The sequence below is a fragment of the Atractosteus spatula genome, chromosome 9 (assembly GCF_055471065.1).
Source record: "Atractosteus spatula isolate fAtrSpa1 chromosome 9, fAtrSpa1.hap1, whole genome shotgun sequence".
NCBI classification, from domain to species: Eukaryota; Metazoa; Chordata; class Actinopteri; order Semionotiformes; family Lepisosteidae; genus Atractosteus; species Atractosteus spatula.
The window spans coordinates 25,939,163-25,965,574 of record NC_142714.1 but is presented as its reverse complement, the minus strand read 5'-3'; the positions used below and the strand labels follow the sequence as shown (position 1 = coordinate 25,965,574).

At 38.0% G+C, this 26,412-nt stretch overlaps 1 protein-coding gene across 8 annotated transcripts in view; it reads right to left on the bottom strand.

The window, feature by feature from the left end:
- Positions 1-26,412, bottom strand: part of fut8a (fucosyltransferase 8a (alpha (1,6) fucosyltransferase)) — a 401,280-nt gene that overhangs the window by 283,554 nt on the left and 91,314 nt on the right. For 7 of the 8 annotated variants that reach the window (XM_088924800.1, XM_088924806.1, XM_088924801.1 and 4 more), the window contains one exon: positions 21,522-21,586. The exons of the other annotated variant lie outside the window; for it this stretch is intronic. The gene's annotated coding sequence lies outside the window, so the exon portion shown is untranslated. The remainder of the gene's footprint in view (positions 1-21,521; positions 21,587-26,412) is intronic. 8 annotated transcript variants of the gene reach the window in all.

Here is a 26,412-nt window from a genome sequence, read left to right as displayed (position 1 = left end):
GAACCAAATGATCAATAACACATAGCTCAACTTTTGTTAGGTCTTAAAAAACACTATATCAAAACACCTTAATAATGAAAAATATTGTGCACTTTAAACTTTGTAGACTTTTATAAGGAAACCCATCTTATCCAATATATAGGTTGGTCCTCTAAGGTTTTGGTCTGACTAAGACACTGCTTAATACCAGCAGGCAGCTGTTGTCATAAATTAGGTGTTTGTGAAGACAAAACACCAACAGATTTTTGATGGTTTGTTACTTAAAATCTGAACATCCATCCATCCATTTTCTAACCACTTTATCCAATAAAGGATTACAGGGGAGTCTGAGCCTATCCTGGCATGCAAAAGGGTCAAGACGGGGTGCCATTTCATCACAGGGCGTAGACACGCAGACTTTTGTACCAGTGGCCACCTTTCCTATGTGCCATATAACCTACCAGCATGTTTTTGGACTGTCGGAGGAAACCAGAACACCCAGAGAAGACCCATGCGAGATCATACAGACTCCATGTAGATAGCGCCCCAGGTCTGGAACCCAGTGTCCCAGTGCCGGGAGGCAGCAACGCTAATCACTGTGCCACCGTGATTACGAACATGTCATGGGAATAACAAAATAAATATATCTTCATGTGCTGGTATTTAATTTGATGGTCTGGAAAAGAGATGGACTGCAGACTGAGTGCTACAATCTGGATGCTTAAAGGCTGTGGTTTGTGAAAGAAGAGAGATTTCAGTTTGAAGCAAGATTCTATATTAAGATTCAGGAAATGGCCATGGAAATTATGCTGATGCTATGCTGTTCTACACAGACTGGTAGTTAATTTTGAATTGAAAATATACAAAAGAAGAGAAGGAAGTGCATAAAGTGTAAATAATAGTGTTGTGATGCAGAATTGATGCAGTATGTAAAATAAGGCTAAAACCGTACAGGGTTCCCTGTCACATTCAAGACCACAAGAAACTTTAAAGTTTGACACAACTTGATAAAGGTTGCAATCCCTTTGGCAATAAGTAAACTGCCCATCTCTTTCATCATGACTGCATACCACATTCCTCTGAATTTCTTAAACCTTAAGAAAATCTTAAATAGCTGATTTTGGAAACAATTTGAGAGAACCTTAATTGCATACTTTTAGAAAAAGTGTACTGTAAGTATGACTTCACATACAGCATGTTAAAATGTATTCAGTTTGTAATGCTTGACAAGTACAGTATGTACTTCAGTGAAACACACACAGATGGCATTATTCTGGTATTTTAAACGTTTAACATTATTAAATGTTTAGGAAAACAAAATAAATAAAAATATATGACAATTAACACACTGTGTTACAGTGCTTCACATTCTTTATTATCCCAAGAACTGAGATGCACACACCTGATTCTGCAACACAATTTAAAAAATTAGGCAGTTCTTGTCAATAAATGTATTTTTTCATAATTCTTTGCGGAATAATCAGCTGAATGTTCTCCCAGAATCTTTGAAGCAGACTTCAGACATACTTGTGGTTTTGTGGATGTGTAAGGAAATTAGTCATTTTTAATGTACAGTATACTTACTGTATCAATTAAAGTAGTTTAGCTTGCATTCGATTTGTATTGACTATACTGTATATGGCCAAAGAAATAATGCATGTTGTATACTTCAAAGCAGTGTCACCTGTTTCTGTTCATGTCTTACATAGCATTTTTCAAGTGCTATCATTTCCGGTAAGTATAGCTGTTATCTTGAGACATACTCTTAGAAGTTACAAGAAATCTTTATCAGGATACTACAAACAGAATTTGCTCTGCTTATACTGGCTTCAATACTGAATTAAGCTGAAATAAAGGCATAGATAAAAGACGTCATACACGCAGCCCGGCTACTGATGGAAAGGCACCACGAGAAGAGGAAAACGATCCACATGGCATTTCTCGACCTGGAAAAGGCATTTGACAGGGTACCGCACGATCTCATCTGGCTGGCGCTGCGACAGCATCACGTCCCCAAAGCCTATGTCAGCTGGACAAAGTTTCTGTACCAAAAGGCCACTAGCTCAGTACGTTGCGCAGCTGGAACCTCAGACATATTCCCGATCAATGTTGGCGTCCACCATGGCTCAGCCTTTTCTCCTCTGCTATTCATACTTTGCATGGATACAGTGATCAAAGATATCCAGGCATCCATGGACGCTATCATTTGCTGGCGATGTTATGATAACAAGTGAAACGCGACACGGCCTTGAACAGCAAGTAAAGGAGTGGAAGCCTTGAACGATTCGGGATGAAATTGAACATCAAGAAGACGGAGTACCTGGAATGCGGTGATCAAACCGATGGCACAATCGCAGCTGGTGGGGTCCAACTGAACAAAGTGACACAGTTCAAGTACCTAGGCTCATGTGTCAACTCCGGCTGCACTACCCTCCAAGACGCGAGTCAGCGCCGCTTGGATGAAATGGCGGCAGGTCACTGGAGTACTGTGCGACAAGAAGATCCCTTTGCGCCTAAAATCCAAAGTCTACCGCTCAGTGATCAGACCAGTGGCCCTAAACGGAACTGAATGCTGGCCAACGACAAAGAAACATGAACAGGCACTCCATACGATGGAAATGAAGATGCTGCGATGGACCCTCGGCTTGACAAGACTAGACCATGTCTTGAATGAAGAGGTGCGAAAAACACTCAAAGTCGCCCCAATCACTGAGAAAATGAGGGAATCCCGCCTGCGATAGTATGGACATGTGCTCTGCAGCAATGACACATCAATGGCAAAGACCGCCCTTGAATTGAATGTGGAAGGCCGCCCGCCCCGTGGACGACCATTTAACGTGCTGGCTGGATCGACTGAAAGACGACATGCACCTCGCAAAAGTCACCTGCCGAGACGCCGCAGACTGTACAAAGTGGAAAAATCGGTGCAAATAAGCAGACCCCACATAAGTGGGAAAATGCGAAGAAGAAGAAAGGCATAGATAAAAGCTTATGCAAAGCATAATAAGCTTAATCTTATTGGGCTAGCGTGATCAGTTTCATCATTCCAACCAAAACCCAATGTCAAGAAAAAGACCTTAAAGATGAAAGATGAACCATGTTGTTTTATGAAAAAAAAGCTATTATATAAAGTTTTACCAAAGAAAAAGAAGGGAAAAATGCATGAGCTAGTGAAGCTCTCTTTGGTTGTACAACCTCTGCGATCTTTCCAAATACAAGAAGAATCACTTATCAGAAACTGAAGGGAACAGCTTAGCAAAATCTGCCTGTTAAAAAGGGGTAGAAAGAGTGACCACACAAAAGGAGCAAAGCAAATGCCAAGCAGTGCTACTTGAAAAATTAATTTAACCTTCAACTCACTGCGAACAGTGAAAAAAGCTAAACAAGCAAGCAGCTACTTATCAAACGAACATCTTGGTATATTGGTATCCTGGATGTAATGTCTGTAAGAAGGTGTCCCTCTTGGCCCCAGCTTAAGAAGGAAATAATTATGGCATGAGAACGATAAGCCAAAAAACAGCAAGAAAATGTTGCCATTTCATTGACAAAAAAGCACATTTAAACCTAACTGCAGGTTTTTTTTTCCATAGCAGTTAATAACACCAAGCCACCAACAGAATAGAGTGTCAGCTGTTTTTCTTCTGTATCAACCCTTTCACAGTATGAGAGTATCTTCAATGCACAGAATCAAACTGTGTTCTGGTGAAGTCATGGTCATGAGCTCATGCTGTAAGTGAAGTTCTGTAGTGATTCTCCAACTAAACAAGACATGAAAATCTAACTTGGGGAACAGCCTGAATGCAGAATACAGCAAGTCACAGATCTTCACTGGGAAATGTTAAGCCTGGTAATACATCATTATGAACAGGAGTTCAACCTGTGTCCACAGCAAAATAGACGTTTATTAGAATGCCAAGCTTACATCATGAATACTGGCACTATCCCCAATCTTATAACTGAAAGTAAGACCTTTTTTTATATCCAGACATCTTCACTCATTAAGAACAGAAATATTTACTATTACTTGGCACTCACCGACACAAATGCAAACAAACTCACACCTCGGTCAGTTTTCCCAGAAGCCATTTAACCAACTGATATGTCTTTGGACTGTGGGAGGACTAGAGTACCAGGAGGAAACCCACACAGGTGAACATGAGAAGAACCTTCAAATTCCAAACAGATAGTATCCAGGTCCAGAACTGAACCCAGGGCCCCAGTACTGCAAGGAAGCAATGCTAGGCACTGCACAACTGTTCCACCCAATTGCTAAAACATTATTTTTATTTTATTTGTAGATTAACGCCCACCTACAGGACTTCATGAAAGTGGTTGTTTCCTATGTTTTGTTTTTTATAGTTTCTACAGAGAGAATAATAGTTAAGACATGCTGCATTCAGGGTTGCAACCATGTAACTTGTAGTAGGATTGTTCCTGTTTTCCACAGATTTGGTGTTAGCATATTTTCCTTTTGTGAATGCTTTAAACATCAGTTGAATTAACAATGAATTAATCATACACAGTGTCTATACATACTGTAAACCAAATAAGATGTGATTTATTGTTCATACCACATGTATATTCCTTTTAGAAAAATACTCAGCATTGCATATTCCAAATGTGTTATTATCTCATAACATAAATTCATAAACATAAAAAATGTTATTATTAATTTATGTTCTGAATGTATGTTAAATTAATTTGCATAAATATCAGAGTTATGATAATATGGAACAGTCTCCCTTGTTTCCTATATTGCTATTTTATTTCCAGAACATTCCCTGGGATCTACGTTTCCATTTCAACCACTAGATTGAACAAAAATTGAATTAGGATTTTCTTACGACAACTGAGCTTAAATCACAGACACAGCCTCAATAACTGAACACACAGACTATGAACCATATCCTTAATATATGTCTCCACTGTTTGAGAAGAGTTCCACAAATCTGCTTTGGCCTATTTTTCCATGGCAGTAAGCACAAGTTCTTAATGACTTTCTGACATTGTTTCCAGAAAAGCTGCTGTTTTTAATTCCAGGACTCCTCATAGCCTCCACTGAAAAGTCAAGCTCAACACTTCAACAGCATATATTAGTATGTATTCCATATACTAACCTTCAAGTGTAGCAGTGTTCTAATCTGATTATTAACCATTTAGGAAGTGTGCCTCACATTTTATTTATAGATTTACAGTGGACAATTATTTTTGTTATGTTCCCACCCAATTTGGAATCACTAATAGTTTTTTTTTTTCACATCTCAGTTTACAATGACTGACCCTTTAAAAGCACAAGGTGGGTAATGAGGCAGTCTAGACAGGATACTTACTCCAATCTGCCCAGTTTTTAGACACTTATCTTTGAATATATCCCTAACCATGCAACCCCATACCAGTCGTTCAGTGCTGACTGGAACACTGCACCTAACACTGATAGCTCTGTAGGTACTTGGGAAGCCAGAGGGGATGACGTGTTGCAGGAAGTCCAGTGAGCCCTGAGGGACTTATCCCAATACTTTCATTCAGTTGACCACCATTTCTCAGAGGCACCTGATCGTGGTCATCTGGATGACCTTGCCTTCAACTGGAACCATAGAGGTCAGATTCCAGTTGAGTTCATCAGTTGAGCCAGGTGGAAGCCCTTTCTGTATGTACTGTATCTGGAAATGTTCTCTTCCATCAAGAATGCAAGTAATGCATAGCTGTAGGACAAACTGCAGAAGAATGGATTTGAGGGCACATGTACAGTTGTCTTGAATGCAAAGTATAATAGCAACTACAGAGCCAGTTCAGTAGCCTGGAGTGCTTATTTAGTACAGTGGGCTAATTTAGGGAAGTGCAGAGAATGAGGTATGGAACTGAATATATACAGTATAGTGAACTAACACAAAATGTCTTTGTGCAGAATTAGTTTGCTCTCCTAAAATATAGCAATGAAAAAATAAAGAAGAAACATTCCATCTTTAAATTCATACAGTATATAATTGTATCTAACTGGCCTGGATACAGGGGTGATTGGATATACTGTCATGCTCATTAAAAAAGTTCAGAATTTATAGATAAATGTAAGGCATTACTGTGTAATTAACTTTTGGATTCATTTAAATTTAATTAATTTCAAAAAGAGTTTCTCCTATGTCTGTAGTCTCTTTCCATCACATACTTGAAAGCAATAGGAATCCCAGGGGCTGGAGCACGGTGATGTATTTTTTTGGAAAATCCAAGTGGAAGGAATGAATCAATAATAACAACACAGCTGAGCTGCCAGGAGTGCTTGTCCACCTGGACGAGAAACTCAATTAAACACCCCGAAAACAATATGCAAGTGTAAAAAATATGGGAATGATACTCGATTAAACAAAGAGCTGTACCCAGAGCATTCACTTGAATCTTCTCAAGTAGCCTGTACAATGGAAACAGAAAGGCTGCACATCCAATGTGTCCTTAAAGGTCTATTGTACAACTTGGACCAACCAAATAACAAAAGAGCTGTTATTTTTAGTAGATGACAAAGGCTAAGTAATAAAAGGCTTACTACTACTTGTTCTTAAAATACTCCACAGCCCACAGAGGTGACAATTACAAGAAATGTATACATGGTCAAAATTAGCCATGTCACACTTATGATTCTGAATAAGTGGGAAAGAGTGTGGAGCAACTAACTGACTTTATATATACAAAAGGTAGAATAAGAGTCTTCTTGAGATAGTAATTAATAATTATAATCACAATACATTAATAATTTATACTGAAATAAGATTATATTTACATATGTTTTATATAAACAACTCACAGCTGATGTGTGTGTACTGCATATTTATTGTATATCTTAGTTCCAGTGTGCTGCAAGTGCAACAAAGTACATTTGTATGTGTTCTTTTTACCATTGTAAGTCCATCAGGGGAGAATGATAGCAGAATGGTGCTATTGAAAGTGTTCTTTCTTAAAAGCATTCTTTATCAATGAAATGTTATTTATCCAGCATTTCTTAGTTTTCTTCTGCTACATTATATTAGAAAAGCCATATACTGTAGGTCTCCATGCACAATCTGATTTAGCTTTCAAAATTAAACTGTTTCTGAAGCTGGTTTTATGTGGTCATCACCATGTTTTCATTTCCAGAAACCCACCTCTGCACCGTGTGAAACCATGTGCCTTCAGATGCCTCTGTATGAATCTAAGGCACAGAGTGCAGATTCCCAAGAGACTAGCGCAGATAACTGATAGAATTTCTCCATTACAAAAACCCCTGTAAACAACAGTGTATCCCCCTCTGTTTTCAGAAAGGAATTCAGGAATTATCTCAGTACGAGAACAGAGCAATCTGTAGGACTGAGGAGAGATATGACTCTCAGACAAAGAGCAGTCAATTGGGTTTAACAGACAGAAGCAGGCAGGACAGGAAGGATATCAGATTGTATAACCAGTCAATTCCTGGGGGAATCCATATGGATAGCCTGTATTCAGGTGGGAAAATAACAGCCCTGGCAGATGGATCCTTAATGAGTTCTGAAAGTGACCAGAGCAGGAATTCAGGCTACGGCCTTCCTTTGCATCCAACATAAGCGTAAGAACCACAGCCTCAAGTTTTTTGGGATTCTGCTTCGGCAATGTAATTTTTGTGTATTAACAAATATGGCAACTGCCTGTTTACTTTGGCCTGGAGTTGTGTTTCTCTGCTTGTTTGCTTAGCTCTGTAAGTCTTACACTGGATCCAGTTTTCATTTTCAGAATGCTACACTACTCGAAGTACAGCATATTTCATGGTTATGTGGTTACTGCATAAAAGGTATTTATTATTATTATTCTATTTTTATTATAATACTTCAGCCTATCATAATTCTTCTGTTTCTTTAAAAGTGTTCTTGCAAGTTTAGGTACAATTCCCTAGGTTCACAAACAGGTTTATTTTTCCAAAAGAAACATACTGCTTCAGAAGCTGGTGTTTTACTCTACAAAGAAATGAAACAAGTGTTTTAGTCCCACCACATCTGATACAGTTGTCTACCCACCTAATGAAGCCTGTGAGCTTCTGAAATGGCGCATGACAGATACAACATGGGCGCAGGGAGATGTGTTTCACAATGCATGTCGACGTGGGATGTGCTTAGGAGTCTGTGAGGTTTACTATAAAATGATGCTTTATACGATACAAATATGGAATGACGCATAGCCTTATTTTACATTATGTATTCTATGCTGCTGGGCCCTTTTGTAAATAACAGTTCCTACAGCCTTTCTCTAAATGCCTGTGAACCACAACATCACTACTTGCCATTCATCAAACTGTCTATTGTAGGCTGCTGCTGCTGATGAGACATGTAAATTAGACCCCCGACAGGCAGAATTGGTTATTTGTCATTACAGAGTACTCTGTCTTGTTAGGTGGTTAGTACAGTTTCATTTTAAGGCATTGCAGGCTATTTAATTTACCCATTCTCTCTGCATATCTTGCTACCAGGCAGCCCAGGTTCCAGTAAGGGCATCTGTTTCTCTTTCCCTTGTCCCAGCCCAGAGAGTGTTCATATGAAATGTCAGTGGACTGAAGACCTAGGGGCTTGTTTTTGCATAACAAAGACTCCAGATTACCGAGTCTTCAGCCAAGGTCACATACAGTATCTCTGTCCTTTGAGACACAGCATCAAATTGGGCAGTATCAGCGTAGGCTCAGCCTTTAACTGCTAATTCTTGTGGTGTGCAAGGACACAATGCGTCAGATAATCTAAAGTAATGAAGGCCCATCAATATAAACTCACTGTATAAGAGTATATTAGTTTTCTTTTCCTCTTTTGAACATGCCATCCTCTGCTAATTTAATGAAATGACTAAGATAAAGTACTGTAACTAGACATATACTGTACATATACTAGACATCTACTGTATATACTGTAGATTATATACTGTAGCTATAGACATGCATAAATATTTTTAGTGATATACGTTATGCCATATACATCCAAAAACCTCTTTAAAAATAAATAAGCCTTTCATAAATCTAGAATTCCAATAATGTAAAAAATCTTTTTTGGCTGAAATTCTCCTGACTAAACATGTTTACTGCATTAATCTGTGTTTCAATAATTTACTGCCATGGCTCCAGAAGAGGACAAGGTATTTTATTGGAGATACAGTAACTGTATGATTAAATTTCAACATTTCTACATTAAGAAATGTAGAAATTAAGAATACTCAACTGTATTAGAAAAATATTTAATCTGTAGCGACAAGGCCTTTTATTTCACTAAGAATTAAGTATTACTAATCATTTTTAATAATCTGTGTGAACCTTGACCAAGCAGCATGGTGCCTAAACTAAACCTGATGGCATCTCAGCCATCTTTGTGATGTCAAACCTTAAAAGCAGGAATCCAACACATTTTTTGCCAGTTAACTCACTGGCAAACTAACATTAACAACCACATAACTGCAAGCATGAGGTAGTTCAAGTAGGTACAGTAGCTGCATCAGCATGTTGAGGCTGCAAAGGAACAAGTAAAGGTTTATTCCATGCTGAAAAGAGAAGAAAAGAAATACAACGTTTCGGCTGTGGAGCCTTCTTTGGGTGTGTTTGGAATGCTTGCAGTTAAGCTTTCTAAGCTGCAAGCATTCCAAGTCAGGACTTAAATTTTTCTCCAAGAATCTAGCTAGAGAGCATTAGTTAGTAAAGTAAAAAATTCTGTTTTTCTGAAACAGAAGAAAACTTGTGTTTGGGAACACAGTTATTTTTACCTGATGAATTAAATTAGACAGTTGGACACTTTCTTTTTGTTGACATCCAGAATATCTGAGCATTTTCTGAAAAGCTATAGCCAGAACAAATTGAGTTCCCTTGTCTACCTTGTGGCCAAGACTGAAGAAGACAAACTGTGCCCAGACTGTTTAAAGACCAAAGTCAGCAAGACACTACTTGGGTAGAGCTGTTTGAGCCCCAATGCAAGGAAAAAAGCTCTTTCTCGCTCTCCTTTGTCTGCACTGGGACCCTCCCAGCATATAGGAGCTGCCCCGGAGAACCCCAGAATGGCTCTGTCTTTCAGAACGAAGTTCAACTCACTAAGGATGTGTGGTAATGGATCTTTGAGAAAAACTTCATTATTTACATCATAATTCTCAAAACAACCATTTCCCTCTAGTAATCAGGAAGGGAGTATTTATCTGGGAGAAAATAAAGTCATATAAGATAAGATAATAAGATATAAAGTCACATTATTTCTATATTCATATTGTTTTCTACAGTATATTATGCACCTCTTTTCGGACAAAACAGTTTACAGTCTGTATTTGACTGAATATTTAATGTAACATGTTTTATTCATCTGGGAAACACTTGATGGTGAACCACTGTACAATGCAGATTTGTGTTGTTTTGTAAATAATGTATGAATTTTTAATCATTTATAAGGAACATGTTTTTTTCTTCTTAGAGTGATAAATTGAAACAAAGTGAACACACAGAACAGTGACATTACACCAGAGTAACAGTCCTTAAAGATATCTGTTCACAGCTACTCTTCTAGGGTTGTGGGAGGGAAAGATTTTTACAACACCTCTGGAGGGCTTCCATAATGATTTCATGCCTCATTTTCACTGTGAACACATCCATGAAAACAATTCATAAAACAGACTGAAATTTATTTGAGACTAAGCCCTACAGCTCCAATATTGCTAGTTCAAGTCTAGGCTAACCTGCTAACTGACATTACCCAAGTTTTTCCAAGCAATAGTGAACAACCACTGAAATTAAACTGGACCTAAGAGGCACCATCAGACTGCACTGACATTAAGGAGAGAACAGATCACTAGCAGTGTGCCAAAAGACAAATGATTCTAACCTAAGAAGACTTTTCATGTTGGACAAATGTGTCGGCAGGTCAGAGAGCAAAGGAGTAAGCTCAGTTAATAAATATTTGGTGATTCTATATTTGCTTGATATATACAAAAAACGACATATTTTGTGACAAAAATCTAATCTTAATGATATGCTGACAGATATTTTTATATCTTGGTCAATACACTTTTGTGCTGGGGTTCTCCTAAGTCACCTATCTATTAAACCACATCACATAGAGCTACTAGGGTTGCGTCAGCTTGAACTGCGAGTAGTTTGTCACTCATCTGCAGTCCCCATGACTTGCCAGATGCTTGAAGACTTTCTGTACTGTAGTATTGCTTATGGGAAAAGTGAGCTGCAGCTCCTATAATACACTCCTGCACTCTCTGAGAAAGGTCACACTGTAAAAAAACAATATACATCTTGCAGACATACATTGTGGAGAAAAGCTATTGTGGGGGAATTTAAAGTATTTTGCTTTGATTTTGATGTTTTGATTATCAACTTCCTCATTTGCATTTGATTCCTGAGACTTTTGCTGCTTCATACATTTTCCACAAAAACTTACTAATATTCAGAGCACATAAACCCTAGAACAACCATTGCAACTGTACATACAACCCTCCTCTCACTAAATCTGTCCCCTTCAGAAATCTGGGGAGTTCGAAATTAATATGCTTGTATCTGCATTTCACTGAATTTCAAGCATCGGTTCATATATTTTTGCTAATATATGCAAAATGTCCAGTTTGTTATGTAATGAAACGGCTAAAATGAAACAGCAATTTCAATCATTTGAACTGAACCATAGAATACAAGATAAGAATAATTAATAATTAATAATATAGAAGTATTTTTTTAATTATTAACACTTAAAGCACAAGTCTGCATATTTCAGAAAACAATTCGATAACATCACACAATCTATTGAAAAAAGCATGGCTCTTTCCAAACTAAAACAACTCATCTGTCGGGTAATCTCTTGACTAAATATTAAGCACAATAATCAAATTGCTGATCTTTATAACATACACACAACCATATCTTATAATTTGTCATTGAGTGGGAGTAGCATGGGTCACTGGACCATAAACAACTTTCTCTATCAGTCATCAGCCTGTCCAATCCAATATAATACCCAAAGACTATCAGGAGGGGAGACAGTCTGCACCTGCCATCACAAAGCAAGGATGGAGTCGGGCCTCTGCCATGGTCAAGTAAATCAATAATAAAAAGCCCATTTATATGGGACCCTTTTTTAGCTTTTTTTATTTATTTTTTTCTTAAGCACCAAATAACATCCATTCAAAACAGGTTTCCAATAAAGCTGCTTAAAGCTCAAGGAAGAAGAAAGTCAATATTACACAGAACACGCTTTTCAATAGATTCTCAGATTCTCTTGTATGGTACATGTTAATTTATCTCCTCTGGATAGAATTAAAGTTTTCCCTCATATTAAAGGCAACTGCCATCACAAATTCTAAAATACCTGTAAAAAATACACGAAGAATAAGTTCTCATCGTAAATCTTCACCTTTTCAGAATTCCTTCTCAATCATGCTTTCATTGTGTTTTGTGGCTCCACACACAATGGATGTAATTAAGATGGCAATTTTAAAGAAATTGCCCATGCAGTCACAAAATGGTAACATCAAACCCATCTCCAGGGAGTCCAAACTTTAATTAGAATTATAAAGGAGGGTCAGTGCCTCTCGATTTCATTGAAGAACGCAGATTTCATTGATGCGACACAGCCAAATGTACGCCTTCCTGCTCTGGCAGTAATACCAAACTGCAGACTGAATACTTAAAGCAGACAAACTCAGTAATAACTGCTTGAAGAAGAAAGGCAATCACACCCAAAACTAAATTTCCCAACTACTGCCCATTAGTCAGTCCGACCACTCATCGATGGAAGATGATTTGTTTCTCTAATGAACTGCCACACAGTATCTTCTTGTCAGATATTGCAAAGAAAAGTTCTTTTAGTGTGTACATTAAAATGCATTCTGAATATTAATGTATTAAAAAATTCAAGGTAAGAGAGCATCACCAGTTTCCTAACAGTTTCCTTTTTAAAATTAAAAACAAAACAATAAAAACTCCCTCTACCTTCAAAACAGGTATCATTAATTTCTTAAATGTAATAAAATTGTTAAATCATACTTAGTTGTCAATTGATCATTTCTGTGCTCACTGAGCACTCATTCTATCAAAAGACAGATAAGACTGATACAGTATATACATACTGTATATGAAATGAAGGGTAGCATACAACTTTGATTTGATATGAAATCCATAAAAAAGTAGTTTCACAAAGCATTTATATACACATACTGTTATAACTTTATAGTTGTATAGTAGCTACAAAATGAGATTGTGTAACTTACAGTATGTACCATGTAGCAACAAAAAAGAACTAGTTGGGCCGAAAGACCTCCTCTCGTTTGTAACGCTTCTTATCTCCTCATAAGAAAACGTAACAAATTTTAACACTCATACTAGAATGAAACCTACACATACACACAGATCATGTAAAAGGCACTTTCTCTGACCATGCCACCACAGGGCATGAAGCAACACTTCATTTGTTGCTTCATGAGCGCTATATAATCTTGGAGAGAAATCCTTTTTGGAAGCGTCATTGCAAATATAATGAACCATCTCAAACCTCTGCAAGCTTACAGAGAAACATTATTTCACAATCTGCAAGTAGTGCTCCCAATAACACAGTAATGGCTTTTCTTGAGCATTTTTATGTAACAGTGCCACGAAATCCTGTATAAATCAAGTCAGGTTCAGCTTGATGAGTAAACAACTATGCAAAGCAGTGCCTTGAAAAATTATTCAAAGTTTCCACAGTTTGGTGACATCTATGCTTGCTATCACAACACTTTCAAATAGAACTTTAGATTTAGAATCTTCACAATATACTCAAAACTAATAAAGCAAAAATGCTAAATTTATGTTAAAAATAAATTAGATTTTTTTAAATATAAAATTCTCAAATAATGATTTAATCTCTATATTGTGGCAACTCTGTGGGGGTGTGACCGACTACCTTTAAAGCTAGTGGTCTATGTCTGTGTGTAATGTAAGTTTAACTCCGTAAAGTAGTTTTACTCCAAAGTTAATGCATTTGTGGAGCATAAGTTCTCTTAGACAGATATTGAATTTCAAGCAACAACATACAGCAATAAAACAAATCAGCCATCAGAAGGTTACTTAAAACTTTAAGTATAGTAAAATCAATCTTTTTCATACCACCAAGACAATACCTAGTTCAGGGTGCCCTTCCATACTAAGCAGCAGGACAAGCAGCAAACACTGACCTTCAAGGATTAAGTTCTAAGAAAAAGAATAGTCTATGCCTGAAATGGGAGTCACTATTCATACATCAACAATATCTCAATCCCTATATAAACTAGACCTGTATCACTGAGAGGCAAGAAAGAAGCTATTACTGAAAAAGTCTCACCTTAAATCTTTTAAAATTATTTGAGACTAATTTAGTGTTTTTGTGTAAAAGAAAAGTTTTACATCTGGCAAACACCAAACACAGCACATTATAAAGTAAGTGCTTTATAATTAATATCTAGGAATTGTAATAACACCTTCCAGTCTGCCGCAAACAGCAAAGATTTCCATGCATCATCTGCTAAATCAGATTGTGCACAACAATTGATTCTAAAATAGGTGCATATAACTACCCACAGAAAGGTAAACTGTCAAACACACATTCAGATTCTCCCATGATATCTCAATTATGTCTCATTCTGTGAGAGAAAAAGCATGAACCATGAACACTTACTATAGAACTTCTCCTTCTGATGGTATACTGTAGGTGTATCACAATACCAGAAATTAAGTGAGTGTCAAGACATAGCTCAATAATGCATAATGGATTTTTTAAATCCTGAGAGTATATTTGATGTAATGATGTGATGTAAAATATACTTGGCTGTGCAGTCTTGGTCCAAAAAAGCCTGTGTTTGTGGGTTTTTCTTGTAACTTTTCTCTTAACAAGCTAAGCCAGCTGGTTGCTGACCTAACTGAACTAATTTAACAGCTTCTTCCACTTCTTTAGTGGGACCTTGAAAATCTATAGACGTACTAGACCTCCAGAACTGGTAAAATGTCACAAGACCACATTAAACTATATGCTCCCAAGAAGGCCCAGCTACATGGAAATTGTATGTTAAAGTAACACTGCTTTAGAAAGGAAATCTCAGTCACAGAATAACAGTGCTATTATAGTGATCTTTAAGTGTTATTATGTCACCAATATGAAGATATATACAGTAACTTGTACTTGAGAAAAGTTAGATCAGTACTGACAACAGGCTGTACTGATAAAACATACCACAGCAATGACATAAAATATCATGTCATATGAATATGTATATGAAATGTGTAATCAACCTTTCTGTCTTTAGAAGTGCTGGCTTTGTAATGTTCACTGTAATGAGTCACAGTGAATAAGCCCATGCAACAGATCACAGAAAGGTGTAATTTACTGTCATTTGACTTGCACACACCACTGTTATTGACTGGACCCTTGTTTATTCTAAACTTTCTGGAGTTCTGATTTCAGCACACAACAGATACAGAGGGCAACCACGCTTCAGCCCTGAAGCGATTCCTGAAGACTCGATACTGAATTTAAAGCCACAAGAGATGTACTGTATAGGTCTAGTTTTCCTTTCTCCTTCTTGTACAGCATAAATTGAAAATTATGTTCTTATAATAAGACAACAGACAGAATTCTAATATGATTCCCACCATGGAATATTACAAACTACGGTATGTATTTTTTAGTTATTTGTAAAGTCCTGTGTGAATCAATGTCCAGTCAGGTTAACCGTTTTAATGTTTGGTATGCCTGTGTGAGATTAACAGAAAATGGACCTATTTATTTTACTGCTTTTAGCAAAACTCTGAAACGATACGCACGATTTACCTGAACTGCATCCTCCACATACTGTACAAATAAGATTCAGTACTCTAGGGCAGTGGTTCTCAAACTGTTGTACGCATACCAGGAGTGGTACGCGGAGCGCCGCCAGCTGGTACACCATATGACCCTGGAACTTTGTTGTGTGCACTGAAAAATCAGGACGGGTTTTCATATTTTCTATTTTAAGACGTGTCGAGTACGCAGCCTAAGATAAGATACAGCGCGCACTAATACTTAAGTGGACACAGAGCTACAATCTAACTCTATACCACTCTATAGGAATGCATGCTACGAAGTAAGTGACCAATTGTATTTAAAAAAACTTATCTCCAGCAAATAGAGAGGTAGGAGAATGTGCGTGATTTTGGAACAATGCCAATGTTGTAAACACAGGAATGCATAGAAATGCGTGCTAGGAACGCTGGTAATCTTGTGAGCATGGGAAAGCATGATAGCTAACAGAAAAATATTTAAGAACTGTTCTAGGTTAATTTGAGAAAAATACACAGAGCGTCTCTGTGTTTTGCTCCCATGCGCATTAAATAAAAAATTATTTTAACTTCTGAGACAGAAACAGGGAAAAATGCAAGCTTGCGGATTGCTAAAGCAGGTAAGCCCCACACTATTTTTGAAGAACCTTATTTACCGTTGGCAAAAGAGCTGACACGTATTATGTGTGGAGAAAAAGCTGCTAAACAGCTCGACCTGCTGCCCCCTATGAAAGACACAGTCACTCATAGAATTATTGAAATGGTGGATGATATCAAAAGTACGCTGGTAGAGTGCGTTAAGATGAACAGATGCTTTTCACTGTAATTAGATGAATCTGTTGTCTATTTGGCCAATTCGCTCATTTACGTTCGATACGAGTTTGAGGGTACGTCCCATGAGGACTTTCTGTTCTGTAAACCACTACCAACAGGAACTACAGGAAAGCACATATTTCAGCTTCTGAATGAATTAATCGAAGAGAATGGCATCTACTGGATAAAATGCGTTGGAGTTTGAACAGAAGGTGCTAGAGCGATGACAAGCCAACACAGCGGTGTAGTTGCATGAATTAGAGAGGTTACTCCAAAAATGAATGGATGCATTGCAACATCCACCGCGAGACCTTTGCCATCAAGAAAATGCCTGACGATTTAAAATCTGTTAGACTCTGTTGTGAATTGTATCATGGCTCGAAAAATGAATTCACATCTGCTTTGCTCGACTAAACAGGCTCACCACTCTCACTGAAATGGTGCTTTGTTTATTTTTAGTTGTGGTTGTTCCTGTTTTTTTTTTCTGTAAAGCGCTTTGAGAAGCCACCTTTAAAGGCGCTATATCAAATAAAGTTTATTTTTATAATATTTATTATATGTGTGTGTGTGTGTGCGCACATGTGCGCTCATGTTGGTCATTGAGAATTTCTTGGGTTCCTATGAGAAGATGACTTGTAGGTGGTACTTGGGTGCTTTAGTTTGATCAGGGGTGGTACTTGGTCCAAAAAGTTTGAGACCACTGCTCTAGGGAATTCATGCTACAGTACAAACCAGGTCCATGGGATGATTCCCTGGACATATTTTTGCAGAATGCCATTGCAGCGAACATCTCAACATAAAATGAGAAAAAAAAACAATCTAAAAAACCAGGCCACAAGCAAAGGGAAGGGGGCAGAGTCTGTGTGAGGAATAAAAAAAAACAAGAACTTTGCGGTCATCTCTGCCATCGTTAAACCTGAGTAATATTTTCTCTCTTATGAACAAGGTCAATGACCTACAAGCAAATGTCAACAATTTCCATGGATACAGAGATGCTGGTTCACTGGCCTTTATAGAAACTTGGCACACAGACACAGATTTGGGCTTGGACCTTACCACTGATGATATCGCGCCCGCCTCAGGATGGGCCAAGATAGAACAGTAAAAAGAAAAGCACTGGGAGGTGCTTGTCTATACGTTAACAAAAGATGGTGCAGCAACGTCACAGTGTAAGAGAGGCTTTGCTTGACAGATACCACGTTGCTGCCAATACACTAAGTCACTTTTATCTTCCCAGAGAACTCCCACAGATATTCGGAATATCCAAAGGAAACAAATGCAGTTAACAGTATTTTTAATGTCATTCACTCTCTGCAGTTCCTATCCCCTGTTGACCAGTGGCATTAACCTTTAAGTTTATTAAATAATTTGAGAAAATAGTTAAAAGGCACATGCTCCACCTGGAAGAGCACCTACTGGATCTCAAAGCAATTTGCAGCATCAGGGGCACCCTCACCTTGTTGCCACTGCATGGTCACCACCAGAACTTAGTTGCCAGATGGACCCCACACTCTCCACTAAAACCCTGCATCAACTTGTGGAGAGTCTCTCTACTGCCCCCAACACTCCAATCATGTTTACACTCACATCCTAACTCATTTAACTCACATAAACTCTCTCATTCTGTGGACACACTGACAGCCTTGCTCTCACACCCTAGCAGACTGCTGTCCCTTTAAATCTCATAAGGCTCCTTTTCGAAAGCTCTCTTTAGGGTTATACACACAGTTCCCTCCAGAAGTGTTTGTCTTACTTCCCCCTTTCTGGGTTTTCTCTCATTGTTCCAACAGTCTCCTCCAAGACTGCTGCTCATCTATTTTTTCCTTATTTGGGTACAACTGCAGCCGCTACTCTGCTTTCTCCTACTCTTACTCAGTAATACAGATGCACTCTTTGTTATTGCTGATAACAGCAGGATCTCACATCTGCTGCTGTCCTGGTTCAGTCTGGCTCGTTCACTGCTGAGCTTCTGCATATGGGAGATCTGATATCATAAGCCCTTCCTGGTCTGCAGCTCACAGAAGACTAAGGTCTTGCTTTGATCTCCTCTGAGGAGAAATACTACACCTACTCTTAAAGCTTGCTCACAGCTGTATCTCATGAGTACTCTGACTCTGCTCAGCTGTGGTTACCTAGGTAACACATCCCTTCTCAATGAGTCTCCACCTCTTAAAGGTGCCGCTCCCTGGACAGCATTATGATGCCATGCTTTGGCATCTGCCATTGACTACCTAGGATCTTTACATGGAGCAATGCCTTACCTAACCAAACCTCTAATCTGCTAATTTGCTCACAATAGGCACTGCATGTCTGAAAACACACTCCAAATTCCCATTCTTGCAATTCAACTTTTCCTTTATCCATTCTATTAAAATAATTTAATTGAAGCCTATGATGAGACAGGATCATTTTACAGACACAGAGGGCATATAATAATCATGACAAAAACTATACATTTTCCCTCGAGTGGCATGACATCTCAAAACTACAAGAAGCCTGAAAAGGCAATTGATGCATGAGAATTAATAGAAATAACATTGTTCATCTCAGCAAATCAGGTTCTGCTAGTTTAGCCGCAGTTTAAACATTGCTTCCATCCAAGAGGACAGTAAAAGGGTTTCAGATATTCTGCCACAGTGATTTGAACTCTTGATTTGAGGTTAATTAATTGTCAAGACAAACCTTGATATTTCTCTGACCTTTACAGCTCACGATTCAGACACAATTGCAAAAGAAACCAATTCCATGTTTGAAACAGGTACCTTAAATGTCACAAAGAGGCCGGGGTGGTAGAGGTGGAGAAGAGATGTCAAGTGTTCATTCATACTTGCATCTCATTACAAAACTATTTCACAACCATTTTCTTGATACTGCTCTGAGACAGCAGTGCACTGACCTTTCAGAAAACACCCCACAATACAGCAGCGGTATGGGAGGTTGTGGGAAGATCACCCCTAAACAAGGTACATCATTTAGATTACCCCAGTAAGATACCCAGTTGCACTGATAGGTCTATAATCTGCTTTGGATAAAAGCATCTGCCAAATAAAACAACAATAATAACAATGTTGATGTGGTATTTTTTAACTTTCTATACTTTACATTTTCCTACACTTAACACTTAACTTACACTTAACTTTAATGAGATCATGGATGATATGATACATTGGCCTTCCTGTTTATAACAGAGCATCACAGCTTTTGTGCTTTTTTCATGGTACTTTAAAATGTGGTTTGCCTTTAGTAAGCAAAGTAAGGGATGCATAAATGATACACTCCCATCTGTCTCCACTGACTTTACCTACTCCAAGTTTGTTCATTAAAATACATTTCTTTCACTGTTTTGAAATAACTGTTAAATTTACACAACAATGTGTAACAATTGTAGAACAAAGCCAATACTAGGTTTCAAGGGGCACTGCACTTTACAATACATCAAACAACAATAAATATTGTATCTCAGTCTGTCTCCTTTTGCTATTGCACACCACTTCTTAAGAGGAGCAAAAGCAAAAAAGGATTAGTGTTTGTGACCTTAACCTAAAATGTCACATCAATATAGAGACATTAATCACCCAAACGGTGAAAGTATTAACAGTCCCAGCATGGTCAAAAACACGCACTGTACAGTGAAGCAAGCCCAAAGCTGAAATGGCACACCAAGCAACTGTAGCTAATAGCATGTCTTGCTGAATGTATCAACTTCTGGAAACAACTGGAAACTGGAAAGCAATTGCTAATTTACATGGAACCCCTAAGCTAGCATTAATTAATTGCCACTAAATACTTTAAAATGGCAACATTGAGAGCTCGAGTGGAACTGCCTAACAGAATGGCATTTAGAATTCAGCAGACAACATCAATGATGCTCGCTCCTAAGTGCCATTTCTGTTGTGTTGACACTGGTAAGAGAGTACCTACAACACAGAAAAGTTTCCTCCATAGCTAATAGATTTTAAAAGTCAATCCATATTTCTCTCGATTCTTTTCTGAATTGAAGCTGACATACTACGTACTGTAATTTTGGTATCACATCCAAGCGACAATGAAGGGACTGTGTGCTACACAAAATATTTTTATTTCTAGAAATGTCCTTTCTTGAAATTCCAGATACAATAATTTTAATTTTCCAGCCTCTCCAAATCTTGACCTAGAACTAAACACCCTCATCTTTCTTGGACTAGAAACAGAAGACCTCTGAATTGCTTTTAACATTCTTGAGACATGTGGCTCAGCCAAAAAAATACTCACTTAATGCTGTACATTATAAGGGAAGGCAACTCTTAGGTCTCCTGCAACACAGCACTGTTAGTCCTAAATGCATAACCAGGAGATGTGGGAACTGAAAACTGAACTTGAAAACGAATGATACCATACCACAATGCAATGCTTTGATCCAATCTAGTGACTTCTATAAGAATTCAATCTTAACTATCCACATAGTCAGGTATAATATTCTGTGTTATAACTCCTTCTGTTGTCCTGAAACCAACAGCAAGAGATACATTTTAAAATATGAAGGGATTAATTAAAGGTTAAAATCAAGTAATATATGAAATGTCTTCCTTTTCTCACAAGCATCATGAATAACAGAAGAGTAAAAGTGCAGCATAAAAATGTTAATATCTCCAGTAGGTAACAAATGACTGTTCATGGACCTAGAGTAAATAATATAGATAGGGTGGTCTAGGAGGAGACAGGAGGTCTAGGACAGGAGAATCTGTCAGCCAAAGTAAAATTTTGAGAAGACCTTATTTTCTCTGCTCTCCTTCCTCGATAACCTTGCTGAGCACTTGTGCAATGATCAGCATTTGTCTTACCCACACTCTTTCATTTTCGTCTTATATTACACATTAGAGACCAAAATGCAGTGTGCTGCGAAAAAGTCAAATATATCTCTCTCTGACAGAAGACAGAGGGTAATGCAGAGTAATAAGCAGTGATCAGAGCTCACCTTGGCTAGTTCTGGTAAGATTACGCTGGCAAGAAACTCCAGTCCTTTTGTGTTATGGGTCAATACTGGAAAGAAAAAAAAGATAAAGGTTGCTTGTAATACATACTGTATCTGATATAACACTGCTGCTGACAAACACCTGAGGTTACACACTACAGGAGCCTCTTTAGAACCATCCACTCACGTCTCACACAGCTATGGTATATATGTATCACTTACCAACAAACTAGGAAACACACACTGATCCCTAATTTCCAGTGCCCTAAAGGGCTTGTCAGAAAGGAAGTAGAAAAACAGAGAAATTGTCTTCTCTGAGTTTTGCAAATACCTAACACACACTGCAATTCGATGTGTGAACCACCCAAATATCGCTGTCAGGTAGTGCCAGCTTTCATTGGAATTCATTTGAATCCTACACTTTTCACTAGGTGTACTATATCTTAAGAGTGTCCAGGTGCTGAGGAAAATACTATTGTGTCAGTAGGCTGCCTAACTCACTCTGATACAGCTTTCTCTAATAATGTTTATGAGCCGAATCAGTAATCAGCAAAGAATAAGCTAATAAACTGAATTCCTATTTGCAGTGCTGCATTTTAGTACCTAAAGGGACAAATTCTCCAATGCATAATGGTTTAACTAAGTACAGTAATAAAATCACAGTACAACTTTGTACTGTAAAGTACAAGGCTGTCATTGGTTATTGTTTTTGTCTCTTGGAGAACAGGAAGCAGAAGATTAAAACTGAAAATGATCTGAAAATGGTAGGAAATGACTAACTTAAGACAATTAGTTTTTTGGAACTGTCAGTAATCAAAATGGACAGTTATTGCAACAAAACAGAAGAGATCATAAGGAATGCAGACACTCCATTTGCAATAAAACAATAATGAGAAATGACGTCACAGGGTTCCACCAGACTGCATTTAGCCATGGAGACTCCCTCTCAAGTTGAGCCCAGCACTTTGGCAGTCTGCCAATAGAATAAAATGTCAAGTCTTACACCTTTAATTCACCACCATCTGCTGGTTAGTAATAGTTTATTGTGACACAGAAGCATAGATATTGTATATTGTAAATTGTCATAATGTTCAAGTACATACTATTAATTAATTGATCTTACACATGGGTTAAGTGTTCTGTTATCAGTAGTGAGTACATTTAAATTGGCTTCTTTTTTGTTTCATTACCTTCTGGCAAGAAAATGCTAGAACACCTCATTTGTATTAGCAGGGCTTCGACACTGAAGCACTGATGCACTGTGATGTGATCACTGAAAACTTCAATGTTACACTGCCACAGCAAACATGGTTCATGTCTCAGACAGGGCTGGAAAAACTGAGCCAGTTCCACTTCGGAAATCACATTATTGTTGAACAGCATCTACTGAAAGTGAGGCAGTTTTTGCCCTTTGTGGGCTAAATGAATACCACATTTGAAAATGGAAAAGGGCTGAAAGTTTCAGCTTAAGTGCTACTCAATTCTAAATGAACTGTTTGAGTCATTAATGTGTTATAATAATTTTTCACCTCTTATTCCAGAGCACATGTTACAATCTAGTGCAAATCAAGATCTCACAAAACAGGCTTCGCTTTACTCATTGCAGCTTAAAACGTGTTTGTTTACAAAGACATAAAGGAAAACATTTGATGAACAGAGAGAAGTGTATAAACCTGTTTATTAAAGCACAATAGCTTAAAATATATTGACACTATGTAATCAACAGATTTCTAATATTTTGGATGCCCCAGTGACCACTGTTGGCACAATAATCAAGAAATGGAAGCTACATTACACCACCCAGACACTGCCTAATCGAACAACATTCGAAAACTCAAAACTAAGCATCCGAACAAGAAGGAGACTTGTGAGGAAAGCTACTGAGAGGCCAACAATCATTTCTGAAAAGCCTACAGTGTTCAGTGGATGAAAGCAATGTAAAGGTGCATCAGTCTATCAGGATCAGTATATCAAGAGCTCTGAATAATACCGGCATGTATGTGAGAGTGTTACTCAAGACGTTTGTCAAACATAACATTTTTGGAGCATTATGTGATCTAGTTAAGATTTGGGAAAAGTTTTTGTGGTCAGATGAGATCAAGATTGAGCTTTTTGACCACAATTCAAAACGCTATGCGTGGCACAAACCTAACACTGCCCATGACTCAAAAACACTATCCATACAGTAAAGTATGGTGGTGGCAGCATCATGCTCTGGGGATACTTCTCATCTTCAGGAACTGGGAATCTTGTTAGTGAAGGAAAAATGGATGGGGCAGGGTACTGCAGTATTTCAGAGTACTGAAATACTACAAGGGTACCTGTTTCAGTCTGCTAATAAACTGAAGTCACCTTTCAGCAGAACACTCATTTCACGCACAGGCCATAATCAAGTACATAATATCAATTAATTGTCAATTCAAAGCAACATTGGAGTTGCTTAACCCCATTGAGAATCTGTGGCACGATTTTAAAATTATGGTCCACAATTTTTGTCTAATAAACTTGAATGAGCTGGAGAAAAACTGCGAAAAGGAATGGATGAAGATCACTCCTAACCAGTGTGCAAAGCCGGTAGACACACAAAGGACCACAAAGGACAAAGCTGTTATTGCAGCAAAGGTAGCTCTACCAAATATAAATATGTGTGGTCTGAATACTTTTCCAAGCACCATATTTCAGTTGTTGAATTTCTTTAAGATACATGCTGACAAATAAATAATTTTGTCTTAAAATATTTCTGATCATGCAAGTTGACAATAAAAATACTGTGAAAAGAATGTGTATTCTTTGTAATCCAGCAACATTTGAGAACATTTACAGGTTCTGAATACTATAATTGTATCTTTTCTTATTTTAAACTGGGTAAGCACACTTTTGACCACGACTGATCTTTTTATTGGTACTCATTTTAAAGCTAAGAGTACACTTCTGGTACCACACATGCCTGTCAATTAAACACTTTGTGAATTAGACACTTTTTAAAAGGTGAGATCTTCAGCACCATGGACAGCTCTCCACAGAAAAATTGCTGCACTTGTCTTTTCTAGACGTCACTCTCTGAAATCATCAACTAATATTTCAACACTTCAAAATCATTTCACAAGATGCAAGTAAACACTGCCTCAGTATTTACCAGCTCAGCTGATCCCAAGACAAAAAGTGTCTTAACAAATCATAAGCAGGCTTCAACCAAACTACAGTAAGAAAAAATACCATACAATCATATTCTATTTTAAACATTAATGGGTCGCGGGGGAGCTGGAGCCTATCCCAGAAAGCAACCGCAACAAGGTAGGGTACACTTTGGACAGGACACCGCAGGGTATACACAGATAAAAACACCCACACACTCGCACCAGGGACACTTTTACCCAAAGACAATTAACCAACCAGCATGTCCTTGGACCGTGGGAGGAAACCAAAGCACCTAAGAGGAAACCCATGTGAACATAGGGGGAGCATACAAACTCCACAAAGATAGTGCCCCAGCATAACAAGGCAGCAATGTTAACCACTACCGCTATGCTACCAAAAGAAATACCATTAATCACATTATCATAGTAGAGTACAAACCTCTGGATTTGAGTGACATTTTTACCACCAGTACTAACTAAAAACAAGTACTACATTGCTTTAAACCAGCAGAGAACTAACTGAACATTAAAACACTAATGAAATGAAGTTGTACTCCCTTCAGATTATATCTCCTTGATGGTGTAAAGATGTCTAATGAGGACATGGATATTTTCATGGAGTGGAGAGTTCCTAAATGTCATAAACTAGATGGGTGGAAAGTAAATGTAAATTCTAATTGAGTATTCCATGCACATATGATGAAGCTTCTTATAATACAAAGTAGTTCATGTTACAAATTATCTTTAGTTAAGACTAGCAATTACAAATCTACCTATCACTGGCTAGCAGAAATTGGTGTTCTCCTGAAATAACAATTGAGTTCCTGATGGCACTGCTTTAAAATATTCCACTGGTGACCCTTTACAATGAGAATGAGCAATGAAAGGACATTTTATCTTGTTCTGCTATGTTGAGGCACCAACTTCAAGAAGACAGGTTGTCAAAAAATAAACTAAACTGGGTTGAACAAATATCACAAATACTGTACCTACTGTGGAATCAAAGAAAGTACTTGTTTGTATTTCAAAGTCTCAGCTAAGGTTTTCAGAGAGAGAACCACTCTACATGTACTTAAGGAAATAAAAAGGGTGTTCCTTAAGTTCCTGCTCTCTGCTGCCTTAGCCACAGGCTCCTAATTCACTCTAACTTGCAGCTGCCAGCGTGCTTCCTCATGTCTGGCCAGCCTGTGCATCACACATATATCACAGCTGCCAAGCCTTCAGTCCTGCTTCATATAACTGTGTCACACACTCTGCTGTCAGAGAGCCAGGAGTACACAGGCAACCCCTGCTCCTCAAATGGTAGACTGAAAGGAACTTTCAGTCCTATCTTCTGCCCTCTTATCCTACACCTGCAGGGTCTTACCTTGGCAGGCTGCCCTTAAGGCACACTCACTACCAAATATATACTCTATACTCACTCAAACTCACAAACTGTTCTCCCCCCAAGCCCTAGCAAGTGGTACCGCACTATTTAAGCACGGAATACTAGGCTTAAGAACAGCTTCTACTCTACTGCAGTATAGATCCTTAACAGCTAACTGCAATGCCTCAGACTCAATGCACGTTTGCACTTTGCACCTTTTGCATCGTCTAAACACTTTTTTTTCAGTACTATGTATTAATTGCTCTGCTGTTATTGTTTACTATTTTTGTAATGTACTGTCTACATTGTGTGGTGTTGTCTGTTGTACTGTCATCTGCTGTACCGTGTATGTCCTGAGAAATAAGCGTGAATAAGAATTCCTATGTACATG